The following is a 13,887-nucleotide window of genomic DNA, read 5'->3' as shown; positions in this document are numbered from 1 at the left end:
CTGAGGTACCACCTATAAAACCATGCTGAAACATCCATATTAGTACATGTTGTAGCCTCCACAAGCAGCAGTGCAGGCGCTGACTCTGGCATCTGCCCATTGCACAGATGGCGAATACTGTCCTGGGATACGTTGTGCTCGACCAGTTCATGTAGCTTTATAAGAGTTGTTGTTGACAAGTTGCAGAAATCACTTTTCGTCCCACCATGTCGACATGTGCTCGATTGAAGACAAGTCCAGAGGTCATGCTGGTCAGGGAAGTTACTGCATATCTGACAGTTCACGTTCAGCTTCACAGGTAGAGTGTGGGCGAGCATTTTCCTGTTGGAACAACGTATCACATTCCTGTTGCAAGAACGGCACGAGAACGGGTCTAACAACTTTCTGCGCAGCCGAGGTCTGGTTAGCATCCCTCAGAAGCACCAAGTGCTTTCATCGCTAAAGACCACGCCGTGCCATTCCATCTTCCAAGTGATCATCTGTCGGCATCAGTCGAGCCGTGCATATTGATGCTGTCGCGTGAGTGGAAGACGGAGTAGAGGTGGCATGCCCGTAGTCCCACTGCTAATAACTAGTTCACAACAGTTCGTGTTGACACGTCTGGACTCACAAGGCCTTTTATCTTTGCTGCAGTACCTGTACCATCAGCCACTGCTGCCCTTACAGTACGACGATGCTGGCCGGCGTCTGTGCATCTTGGACGTCCAAAAGCTCGTCTACGGGTGTGAGAATGTTCACGTGACCGCTGATAACATCGTCCACAACTCGACCGCTTTCAAATTCGCTCAGTTGGCTGTAGGAAGCACGAGTATGTCGCCGTGGCTTGGTTGCCTGCTTGCTCCACATGTTTGCGCCACACTGAGCCTTCTGGCTGTGAGCATGCCCTATTAAAGGATAGACACAGATGGCACTCTGATAGCTATGCTACTACGCTGTGTGTTGGCGGACGACCTTGAAACCATAATCAGTATATTTACTATCTCGCAAATGGCATATGCCGTCATCGAATCAAAATCGACGTCGTCTTTCCACATGCACTTTTCTCCGACAATGTATTTAAATTAAAAGGTGGTCAGATGTGGTACGGCCAAAATTGTTAATTGTCTCTTCGTTGGAAACGTGAGGGAGGTTCTCTAGTGACATTGTCTAATGTGAAGCGAGAATTCTTGTAATCCTTACAGTTGTCGAGATAAGACAAATATACACTTTTTATACTCGACTCGCATATCAATCTCCTTTAGGAAAGCAGCCGAAGAGTAAAGGTGCCCTTCTTTCGTACCACATTAATAATAGTTCAGCTTTTTCGGCATCACTTTCACATGATGATGCGTAATAACAATCAACCCCATTTGCCTCTTTTACTCTTTAAGTTCTTCCTTCCGCGCTTAAAACCAATGCTCTAGATGCGTTCCTTTTTCTTTCGTCGTAACCATGTAACAAATATTCTGTTTAAAATGGTGTTCAAACTGCGTTCCGTTTTCAGCAAAAATCAACTTTCAAATACTTTACCTCAGCGAAAGCAGTCAAACTAAAAAAGGATTGATTTATTTGTTGCTGCAGACTCAATCTGTGCTAGATTGTTAAAATGCTACACGAAGAGCCAATACTTCTGAGCGTTATTGGGTGGTTACAGCGATCGCTTTTCTATTTTATGATTTGGCAACAGTTTATATTAAGTTGGTGGCCATACCCTTCCGGGCACCACAATTGTTGGCGCCACGTACTTGTGAATCGTATAAACTATCTTTGTCTGATCGTATTTCAGCTGTTGGTTTATCATATATTCTAAGACAGAGTTTGGGGATCAGCTCGAAACGTTGCGTAAATGTGCATGGCGGGGGAAAACACTGCACTTCGGCTGATCGGCGTAGCAGACTAACAAGTAAGTATCGTTAACCAGGTGCGCGGATTCGATCCGGGTCGGTCCACCGTCTTGTCAGACGAGTGTGGCCTTTCAAGTTTTTGCAAAAACAATGAAAGAAAAACTGTTTTGGGTACAAATCGTTCTGCTGTTTCTCAAAATATTCGCCTTTAAATTTATACATTTGGAGCAATTCCACCCTGATTTTTGGAGGATTAAGTTTTTTGAGGTCATCAAGATCGCAGTCCGCGCACGCTTTGTTTGCCACATGGGAACAAAAATAAGTTGTTACGCTATAAACCCGGTGAACACGGGCAATGAGACGTTAATTCGGTGTTTCTCTGAAGAGCCAAAGAAACTGGCTGACCTGCCCAATATCGTGTAGGGCCCCTGCGAGCACGCAGAAGTGCCGCAACACGACGTGATATGGACTCGAGTAATGACTGAAGTAGTGCTGGAGGGAATGATAATTAAATCAAGTCCGTAAGCTGTCGACAGTCGTTGATATACATCAACGGAAATAGTTGAAAATGTGTGCCCCGAGCGGGACTCGAACCCGGGATCTCCTGCTTACATGGCAGACGCTCTATCCACTTGAGCCACCGAGGGCACAGAGGATAGTGCGACTGCAGGGATTTATCCCTTGCACGCTCCCCGTGAGACCCACATTCCCAACTTAATGCCCACACACTACATTCGTAGTGCCCGTGCCCATTACACTCATTACTCGTGGCAGCCAATCTTATTGAGCCCGTAAAAGTTCAGGCAATGCGTGGCATCCAGCACAGAAGAATAAGGCCAATGGCCGGCTAGCCTGAACTACATACGAAGATGTAGTCCGAAAGAACAGATACCATCTTCGTATATAGAGCTGGAGGGAATTGACACCATGAATCCTGCAGGGTCGTCCATAAATCCGTAAAAGTATGAGGGAGTGGCAAACTTTTTGAAATCTGATGGGTGCATAAGATCACACAAGTGAACGAAATAGCACAGGCCAAACAAATACGTTAACAGATAAGTTGAAATTTGCCCATATGACAACACAAGCATCCTGCGACTTCACAGGAGAATTAAGAACTTGCACTGCAGTGGTGGAACTATACATAAAGCTTCAATTCTGCACTGAGATCCCCAAACACATACACTTACATAAGCTATCAATAGTGGCCTGCTGCTACCCACCATCGTTTCAGTCTGACCAATCTGTAAAGGGCAGTGAACTATACAGTAAGGGTGACCCTTCAATGTGATAAGATAAGCGACTCTTAAGTCAGCTGATTATATTCAAATATTTTAGTTCGATAGGATTGGAACTGATACATATAATCAATCATATGGCTGCAATCCTTTTGTATACCATCGTGTCCTGCATTGAAAAATAATTGCCGGCCGGTGTGGCCGTGCGGTTCTAGGCGCTTCAGTCTGCAACCGCGTGACCTCTACGGTCGCAGGTTCGAGTCCTGCCTCGGGCATGGATATGTGTGATGTCTTTAGGTTTGTTAGGTTTAAGTAGTTCTAAGTTCTAGGGGACTGGTGACCACAGATGTTAAGTCCCACAGTGCTTAGAGCCATTTGAACCATTTTTTGAAAAATAATTTCGTGCAATTAAAGTGAAATGCAATACCATTACGAATGAAATTGCAGTAAACATATATCTGGCATAATAACAAAGAAATGACAAAGAACTCCGTTGTGGCACTGAGGATACATCATCTGCAGCTTTGGAAACTTGACGAAAATCTGATTTTATAGATATTTTCGAAGCTGTATACAAAATGTTCAAGCATTGATACAGGCACTAAAAGCATAAGAGAAATGATAGGAGGTGCACTGTTAGTATTATTCTACAGGTTCTTGAACACTGGCGAAAAATACACTATGCACGCACTGTGTATTGGCGTTCGGACTCTTCAATACAATTGTGTATTGACAGCAATCTGTAATCTTCGGAACGGTAGTTTTGTGTGTAGTTATTGCCACCCTCAGCTACTAAACAATAAACTTTACAGTAACGTTGTAAAAGCCAATGTTGACTGCTGTGTTTCATTTCGTGGATATGTAGCTTGCAGCAAAAAGTATGATTGCAGAATATACAGGGTGAGTCACCTCACGTGGTTTCCGTTTTTAATTACGGAGTGGAATAGAGTGTGTCCCGACATGTCAGGCCAATAGATGTTCAATTGGTAGCCATCATTTGCTGCACAGAATTGCAATCTCTGGCGTAATGAATGTCGTACACGCCGCAGTACATATGGTGTAATGTCGCCGCAGGCTGCCACAATACGTTGTTTCATATCCTCTGGGGTTGTAGGAACATCATGGTACACATTCTCTTTTAATGTACCCCACAATGAACATCTATTGGCCTGAAATGTCGGGACACACTCTATTCCACTCCGTAATTGAAAACCGAAACCACGTGTGTACGTGTACCTCACCCCTCATGGTAATGTACATGTGCGTCAGTGAAAATGACCAATAAAAAGGTGTTAGCATGTGGACGTAATGTGCTGTTCCAGTCTCTTCTGTACCTAAGGTCCATCACCTTTCCCTTTGGATCCCTACGTAATTCGGTGCTCTCCGATACACACGATCGAATAGCGGAGGAGTGGTACTCAAGCGTCAACTTTAGGTTACAATATCTCCGGATGTAATTAACATTTTACAATGCAACAAACGGTACTGATTACGTATTTGTTTATATGTTCCTACGTGCTAACAAAACTAAGGGGGTTCCATTTAAAAAACGTAGGTTTGTGTTAAAAAACATACTTCCGTGCATTTTTTATGGTTTGTATTAACCAATTACACTAGCCCCTCTCCTCACGTTCGATCTGTGGAATCGATTCGTCAGTATTTGATGTGGTTTACGAAATATATCCAGCGGTAATGTTACGTGACTCACCCTGTATATGCACCGATATCAGTTTCAAACTCGGTCATTCATACTGACAAAGGTCCGGTAGTTTACGAGTAATTGTGATATGTTTTACAGTGTTTTTCAAATGACGAATGTTTCTGGCGCGTGTACGAAGTGGTGCAGAATCAGGGTTGAGGTATGCGCATAGTTTGCTGGGACGAAAAGGAGAATATTTTTAGAAATGTTTGAACAAAATAATCACTTTATCAGTTTACTTCAGTAAGTGAAACTAATGGATTGGGGCTTTGCCTTAATATGACATACAGAACGCCAAAACTGCTCAGCTGTTGTTGATACACACAATATTTTACATATTTCACGCGAACGAAGTTTTTAAGCTCACCGAGAAACAGTTTCTGCTATTCAGGCAGCGAATTTTGTACTTAGCGGTCTTCAATGCATTGGCATAGTGTAGAGGAGTGACTCATGTAGTAGTCTACCAAAAGATTATTTTCAACAGTGACATTTTATTTACGTCGAATTCATCATCATTATTATTTCATTATTTGACATTCATCGATGGATAAAGACTCTGTCGACTGCTCCATGCTTTACTCTTCAGGTGTACGCTCCCCTTGTTCCTGCATGTTCTCTAACTTCACGTTCCCACTTTCCATTAGGTCTTCATATGTATATATTCTTTTGGAAATTTCCTTGGTCCATATACTTTGTTGCTTGTCCAGCCTACCTTTATTTCGTCGCATTACGCAAGGGCGCGCCCATACCTGAGGGCAAAAGGGGGTGGGGAGAAGAATGCCGGAGCGCCATCTCCCGCCCCCCCCCCCCCCCCTAGCTTTCAGGGAAAGGAAAAAAAAATTTAAAAAAATCTAATGTAGAAGGGTGTTTTCTTTCAAGGAAATGTTTAAAATGTCAGTATTATGCAGGTTTATAACGGGTCAGAACTGGATATTTTCATGGCTTCTTACAAATCGCGATTAGTCTCCCAAATTATTCAATAAGCACCGTATCCCCAGGTCTCAACCCCCTCTCCCCACCAACTATCGTATGGGCGCCCATGCCATTAAGTCTTCACTGCCCTTGCCATTACGTCTTCACTCCAGCGTATTCCCTAAGCCACTTATTTGATTTCCTGCCTCTAGCAGCAATTCCCAGTATATATCTATCCTCGGTTTTTGAATGGTTTTCACATCAAAAGTCCATGAGTCACCGATTTGCCAAAACTTGTGATGCACTTTGATTGTAAATTTTCCTTTCCAGACTCATCGGATGCACAATTTTGGAAGCCCACCTTACGTTACCAAAAATACACCAGGCCATTTTTATTCCTTTTATTTATCTTGCTAATCATGCAGTCATTATCTTCAGTTGCTCTATATTAAAACTTTTCATCTGGCTTTACATCTTCATTAGTCGTTTGTACTATTTTATTTTCGGTATGTTCATTGCACACAATTTTAAGTCTTATCTACAGGGTGAACCTTAACCCCATACTGACAAAATTTCGGTGTTTGTTCGGGGAGATTTTCTGAGTATTTTGGTATCAGGGACCCGTGGTCTCCTGTGGCAGGATTTCTTACACCTTTTTATCTTTGTATCTGAGCAGCACTGAAAATATCTGCACGCAATGGAAATGTCAACGATATGCGCGATGTGTTTAGAGGCAAATCCGTTCCAGTCGTAAACGATACCTGCTGTTGACAACAGTACGAGTGGTAGTTAATGTTTTCATCATCATCTCGAAAAAATACACTTTTGTTTTTGTTTGTAGGTAGGCAGATGTGTGCAGTTCTGGTACAGATTGAAATCTCCGCTCCACGGTCCCGTAGCACACTGCTAGAAAATGACGCAGCCTATTTCCATTTATCAATGAGCTGCGCCTAGGGCGTGTGCTATAGCCCTGTGGCGCAGGAATCTCAGTGTGCACCACGACTGCACACATGAACCAGGTGGTTATAATTGAAGTACACTTAATTACAGAGGTACAGTGTGGGCTGTATCATCCTGGCACCAAAACGTGTTAGAATTCCGACGCGTTAATGCTGAATAGATTTACGCTGGGGAAAAAAATAGTTCCAATTTTGGCCACAAGGTGCAGATTTGGCACTACACAGCATCTCGTCGACGTCTACTGTATCATATTGAGCAAGTTGTGGTAGTGGCAGTTAGTAACTTCAACACATTTGACCACTCGTTTGATCTCTTCTGCCCATGTCCCATACCTAATCTGTTACATATGGAAACGTATCTATACGTCTTTCTGGCATTCCCAGCACCAGATTTGCACCTGGTGGCCAAACCTGAAACTAATTTATTTCCATCGTAAATCGGTTCCACGTTAACACATTAGAATGTATACCAAATTTCGCTGCCATACGATAATTACAGCCCACCTGGACCTTTGTGAGCAGCTGCACTTTAATTTCAGCCACCTCGTACCTATAAACAAACAAAACATTACTTACGCAACATAATTTTTTCGAAATGATAAACTTTTCACTACCTCTCAATGTTCACTTTGCACATCGCCCTACTGCCTGAATACAGTACAGCTCGGTTCTGTCTCGGATTTGTTTTCCTGGGAGTGTTTGTAGTACGTTAAAGATGATACAGAACAATATGCATAGATTTACTGATACACGTCTCTTTATCGGTGCACTGAGTGCAATAAAAGAACGGCACAATAACGCAGCGTTGAGCTGTCCTTTCAGTGACGTTAACCACATCACAGTACATCTGCAACTTAAGAAATTCTTCGCCAGAAAAATTATTCGTTCCTATGCGTATCACTGTTAAAGCACGACTAACACTGCCGTAAAAACAAACACGAAACAGTGACGAGCAGTAGTGTAAGCAAACTTGAGGGCGAACATTAAATTGGGCATTTCCGTCGTCAACATAAAGAATCCCGTGTGCATGAATGGAACAGGCTGCGTTCCAGACATGGCACGCTCCGCGTACCGACGCCGTCTCCACTGCTGAGAAGATGAAAATGAAATGAAATGGAATGTTCGTATGGCATTTTTGGCCGGAATACCCCATCTGGGGTATTAGGCGACTTCGTCGACGAAGATCAAATGATCATAATGACCACATCACAACATCCATTACCCGACCGGATTAAATCTCCGACACGGCCGGGTATTGAACCCGGGTCCCCCGCATTGCACTCAGCCGCGTTGATCAATCAGCTACCGAGGCGTTCCAGAGCAGTACAGCTACAAAAAGAAATGGGGGTATGAAATCTATTATTCTGAAATGAGTCAACGGAAACTACGGGTCTTCTATATCAAAATATTAGTCTTTGAACATCCCAGAAATTTTGTCGGTGGAGTTCCAGTTCACACTGTCTGAATATTTTTCAGGCCCACTTTCATATGTGCTCCATTCATTTCGTCGAATTGTTTAAGATTTTCTGCACTATCGGCAAACAGTAGTCATCAGCGAACAGAAGGCGGCCTAGATAGTTACATTAACCCGTAATGTTTCTTTGTATCTGAAAACTTCCCCTTGGGCTAATGAAAGCCGTATTGGTGATATGGAATAGCTGCTCTTCTGCCCTCTTTCAGTTCTGAATTTCTCACTGCTTATTGATGTCGATTGGGAGTATTAGCATTGACATGAATATTCGTCAGTACAGCAATTGTTCCCCCATAACTGTTAGCAGAAAGCATTCCGTCCCAAACTATGAATTCCACAGACGTGGCAGTTCGCACTCATCGTTCCGATCTGCAGATTCATTCAAGACTTCGAAATAACCCATAGACTTCCATAGCCAACTTGTTCCTTAACCCTGGCAAAAGAAAATTTTTGCTTTTTAAGGTTCGTGATAATTTTAGGCGGCATCTTGTAACCACATTAAGGAGAAGAGGTCGGTATGTTTCTAGTTTGCTATACCCTGTGTGACAAAATAAACTTGGCTGACTGACAAAACAACGATTGGTCGAAGGGTTTTCCCTGTCGTTTCAATTCTAAACTGTTCCACAGTTATCTTTGAATGCGAATCGATAATAACCAGATATTCTATTTTGTAGTCAAGTCCTTTTATAATAATCCGACAGTGTCCCAAGTTATCTTCACGTGTAGAGACATCGGTTGCCCACTGTCTGGACTCCAACACTATATGTTATTTCACACTCACGAAGCTCGGATACCATTAACATAGATAATTTTAATCATTGCAGTTATCGCAACAGACATGAATATGTATTTGGTGGTTAAAGTAAGTCGATATTACGTGCTACAGTTTTTTTAACCGAAGCGCGCGTTTCGCTGTCGCGCTGTCTATCAATGGATGACTCGTGAGCAAAAAAAATTCATACTTCTGTGGAAATCACCTGTTATTTCTACAGAGATACAGCTACTGGATTCCTGTGCTCTTTACCTCTGTTTGGAATAACTTTAACGCTTCATGGTAATATATGTGATTATTTTCTTGTAATTGTAAAAGTGGGCTAGCAGGGTATTTTGGCTTCTTCAGTTGGACAGAAGGAGGCAGGGGGGAGGGGGGGGGGGGAGGAGGAGAGTGGAGACGGGATGCGGGATGAGCTGAAGGCCCACTGCCACGCAATTCCTATCAATAGAAGAAACAGCATATATCAAATACATCCACGCGGATGCTGTACTACACGGTGCATTCGGTAGTAAGTACCAACAGCTATTAGAATAACAACCACCAAAAATAAACAGTATGGAACTATAATGCAACCCGCTAAGTACGATAACCGTACTGACCACATCTATTATATACTAAACAGGCCGTGTACCACCTCTGATAACAGGGGTTGTTTCCGACACAGACGGTAGTGTTCTCTTTCAAGTCTGTCCCTTACGTGTTTCCCGAACAGTACAAATGGGATTGGAGACGTTTTAGAACATTTAGTACATTAGACGCTTTACTTCAACTAGGCTTTTGCACTTGTTGACCAGATTATGCGGCAGCTAAATCTCAATCGATCCAACTATTACAATGTCAGAGTCTGATAATGCAATATACAGAGTAATTTGGGATTTGGCGACTAGGGTTTTCAGATCTCATAAAAAATTTATCACTCCGTAGGGACAACGTCTCGGGACTAAATTTGTGATGAAAAACTTTTGTTGGGGGAAGAAACAATCGACTTTTTCGAAGGGGGGAGAGGGTGGGGGGTGGGGGGCGCAGCGTGTCCTCAGTTCGTTAGCTCTCAGACACCAAGCAATATAGATCTAGGCTCAACAAATGTGAAGAAAAATTCGGTTGCTTACTCGAAAATCTGGTGTCGCGAGGTTCACCTTCCACCATAGATAAATTACCGAATATTGTTAATGGAAACACCAAAATAACTTTCAGGAGCTGTACGGACGTGCAACGTTAGAGGGCTGGTTGTTAAACGCTAAGTTACAACGCGTCATTTCTGCAGTTCTGTTCCAAAAGACAGCAGATGCACCACGTACGCTCTACAGCAACCGGGCGCTCACGGCGCTGTGTGTGTACTCACCGCGCCGGCAGGGCCCTGGCTGTGACGCGCACACGCGACGCTACGCGAAGCGAGACGAAGCGACACGACGCCCCCACTGACTTGCGCCGAACTGCGCTTCCGACCTGGCGCGGCCCCTTCCATCGGCTCGCTCGCCTCTGCGACGTCACGAGCGCAGCAGGCACGTGGGCGGGGCATCTGCGCGAACAGGCGTCACGCAACAGGTATCCTCGCAGAGTGTTTAATGGGTCCGGTACTTAATGGCCAAATGTTATTCTGTTGTTGATACAAAAGTAATGGACATACAGATATGTAGTTTACACGCATAAATCATAAGGATCGAAAGAAAGGGAGAGCAATAGTGGAATTTCTGTTTATTATTAACTCCCTGCGCGCTGTTGTGACTTGTACAGTATAGTTGGCAGAACAGACACGTGCCATTGAGCTGCGGTTGAATGTAAGTTTCCACAAACGAATCACACAATGCGTTTTATCCATCAACGACACGCTGCGGAGCCCGCGCAGTCTGGGGCAGGCTCACTGTCCAGTCTAACAGGGGGAAAATTAGCCTTAGCGGCTACGAATTGAAAACAATGATCGTCTTTATGATGATGTATGCGCAAGATCGTGCACCACTGCGTATAATATAAGGTGTACAACTTTGCTTCCGCCGTTTTTTCCCCAACATTTGAGGCTTTAATGAAACAAATTTGTTACACATGTATCATTCAAAGTTATTCCATCGCTGGCCATACTTTCTCCCGTCTTTCGGGCAGTGTATGAATCCCGCGTCGAAAAAATTTTTCATCTTTTGAAGCGATCCACGAATCGACCAAATTAGTGACTTCGTGCGATCGGAGTGGTGGTCAGCCAGGCCATGCGCCACTGATCTAAACAGGTGATATAGTCAGAGGGAGCAATGTCTGGAGAATACGGCGGGTGAGGTAGGACTTCCCATTTTAACGTTTCCAAGTACATTTTGACTTCTTTTTGCAACGTGGGGTCGAGCGCTGTCTTGCTGCAAAATCACTTTATAGCGCCTCTCGCTGTACTGCGGCCGTTTGTCTTTTAATGCTCTGCTCAGACGCATTAACTGAGTTCGATAATGAGCACCTGTGATTGTTTCACTTGGTTTTAACACTTCAAAGTACACGACGCCGAGCTGGTCCCACCAAATGCAGAGCATATCATCTTGGAGCCATGAATATTCGGTTTGGCCGTCGACGTGGAAGCATGGCCGGGATATCCCCAGGATTGTTTGCGTTTAGGGTTATCGTAATTAACCCATTTTTCGTCCCTGGTCACAATGCGACGCAGAAACCTCTTCCGTTTCTGCCTCTGAAGTAATGTTCACAAATACACAAACGCCGTTCAACATCTCTTGGTTCAGCTCACATGGGACCCAAATTCCTTCTTTCTGAATCATGCCCAATGCCTTGAGACGTTTCGAAATGGTTTGCTGTGTCACTCCCACTAATCGTGCCAATTTTTCTTGAGGCGAGTCTTCACTCAGCAATGTCTCCAGTTCCGCATCTTCGAAAACATTCTCTCTTCCACCACTAAGCCGGTCTACGACGTTAAAATCACCCGTTCTTGAAGCGTTGAAACCACTCACGACACGTTCTTTCGCTAATAGCGTCCTTACCACAAGTACTTGAGAGCATTCGATAAGCGCCGGTCGGTGTGGCCGTGCGGATCTAGGCGCGTCAGTCTGGAGCCGCGTGACCGCTACGGTCGCAGGTTCGAATCCTGCCTCGGGCATGGATGTGTGTGATGTCCTTAGGTTAGTTAGGTTTAAGTAGTTCCAAGTTCTAGGGGACTGATGACCACAGATGTTGAGTCCCATAGTGCTCAGAGCCATTTGAACCATTCGATGAGCCTCAGCCGCTGTTTTCTTCATATTGAAACAAAACAGTAACACCTCCCGCAAATGACGAGAATTAGGCTCGTAAACTGACATTTTCAATCAAGAACAACATTATGATGCAGTCACACACAGATCGACTAATGTTTGAATTAGGATATGTTGACCGAGGTCCAAGCTAACTGCCAAACGTCTGCAATCTATTTCTTTCGACCGCTACTTACCGTTGTCGCCACCTACGGCAAATGGCGGAAGCAAAGTTGCACACCTTGTAGATCATAACATAAAATTGTTTACTTTCGAATGCTTGGAGAAAAGGTAGGCGTACATTGTAATTCTCCCGAACTAAACAGATTTTTTTTTTTACTTATTACAAATTGACATGAGTTTTATTCACATGTTATTTCCTCTCTGGCGTGCTTTCACTGCTGCGGACTTCCGCTTCAATACTGTCGACGCAGATTGTTTGCTTTACATTGTTAACAAAGGTCTCCTCAGTTGTTGATACCCTCGCACAGAATGATGTATTGTGAACAAGGTAACTTTTCACCAGTTATGATATCTTTGTACTATTTCCCGTTTTTGTTTGCAACAACGAGTTAAAATTTCATAGAGTGGCTATAGGTCCGCCATGTTTGAAGCAAATTGAAATTCTGGCCGCCATGTTTTCTTTAGTCAAGGCATTCGTCTGCTGTGTCCCGCCCCCTTGTAACTGCGTTTGACTTACTTGAAATAGCTCATACTAGCTTTATTTTTTCTAAAACAAGCAATAGACAGCAGTGATTTCAGTGTACACTGACAGCAAAAAGGGATGTTTTTGTCGAAATATGGCTAAACTTTTCGATGTAGATAACACTACAAGACAACTCAAATAAGTCTGTCCATCCACTATAACGTTACTTGTTGCCCATAAATTAATGCAATTAGAGCGGGTATCACCAGAATACTACGGTGAAACTTCTAAACATGCTGTGGTTAACTATTAGAAACAGTAACGGGCGCAAAAATGCGATATTTTTGTCGCTATTTCAAAGTAAACAGTCAAAGCCTCAAAAACCAGTACACTGTGAACGAGAATTTATTTGAAATATGTGTTACAAGTAGTTAACACAAGCATAGTAATTCAATAACAAAGTCGAAGTGTTCTTGGGTGGGGTAATTTCACAAATTTTCGTAAGTAGCTGTATGCCTTGGCAGAATAAAAGTGTAGGGTCAGGGCAAATTTCCTTATTTGCTGAGAATAATGGCATAGTTTAGCACTGCACTGAAGTTCCAATAGCTCCTTCAACAAACTAACTACATGTTCACTGTTTAACATATCAGAAACTGAACTACATAGCCTTCTTCTCAAACCAGCAACTAAAGTCTGTAACTGCACTATTCTTCTTTTGTGTCGTACACTAAGTTGCTTCATTTGCTTTATCCGCTTCTTTAGTCGCACATTCTCTGCTTGTACTCTGTTATATTGTGTTTTCAACTTCTTAGGGCTTGGTAGACAGTAATTGTGGTCAGCAGACACAGATGTGGGTCTGACAGGCACTGAAAGAATGTAGTTACATCGTAAGTTTATAACTGAGCTACACCATAAGATTGTAATAGAAAGTATGTAATTCAAAGTAATAAGAACACGGAGTAAAATTAAATTATTGACTTACTTTGTGCTAATGATGTCACTGTAATAGCACTATCTTGCAAATTGTCGAAAGATCGCTTTCTGGGTTGTGGTCGTAATTCTTTATCTTGCTTTTGTAAATGTGGTGGAAAGTTAAAGATAGCAGGTACTGGTTTTGACAAAAGGCACCTCTGGACATTTGTGTGGTACATA

The 13,887-nt window shown here is 43.2% G+C and overlaps 1 protein-coding gene and 1 non-coding gene across 2 annotated transcripts in view; both read right to left on the bottom strand.

Annotated features, from left to right (window-relative positions):
• LOC124775097 (inositol polyphosphate multikinase) overlaps positions 1-10,309 on the bottom strand; it is a 353,921-nt gene extending 343,612 nt beyond the window's left edge. The window contains exon 1 of the mRNA XM_047249914.1: positions 10,220-10,309. The gene's annotated coding sequence lies outside the window, so the exon portion shown is untranslated. The remainder of the gene's footprint in view (positions 1-10,219) is intronic.
• Positions 2,397-2,471, bottom strand: Trnat-ugu. Its single transcript has one exon. It is a non-coding gene; the product is annotated as a tRNA-Thr (tRNA).
• Positions 10,310-13,887: the final 3,578 nt, after the last annotated feature.

Source organism: Schistocerca piceifrons, chromosome 2, assembly GCF_021461385.2.
Source record: "Schistocerca piceifrons isolate TAMUIC-IGC-003096 chromosome 2, iqSchPice1.1, whole genome shotgun sequence".
NCBI classification, from domain to species: domain Eukaryota; kingdom Metazoa; phylum Arthropoda; class Insecta; order Orthoptera; family Acrididae; genus Schistocerca; species Schistocerca piceifrons.
The sequence above is the reverse complement of the archived record's forward strand: the minus strand, read 5'-3'. Positions and strand labels throughout refer to the sequence as shown.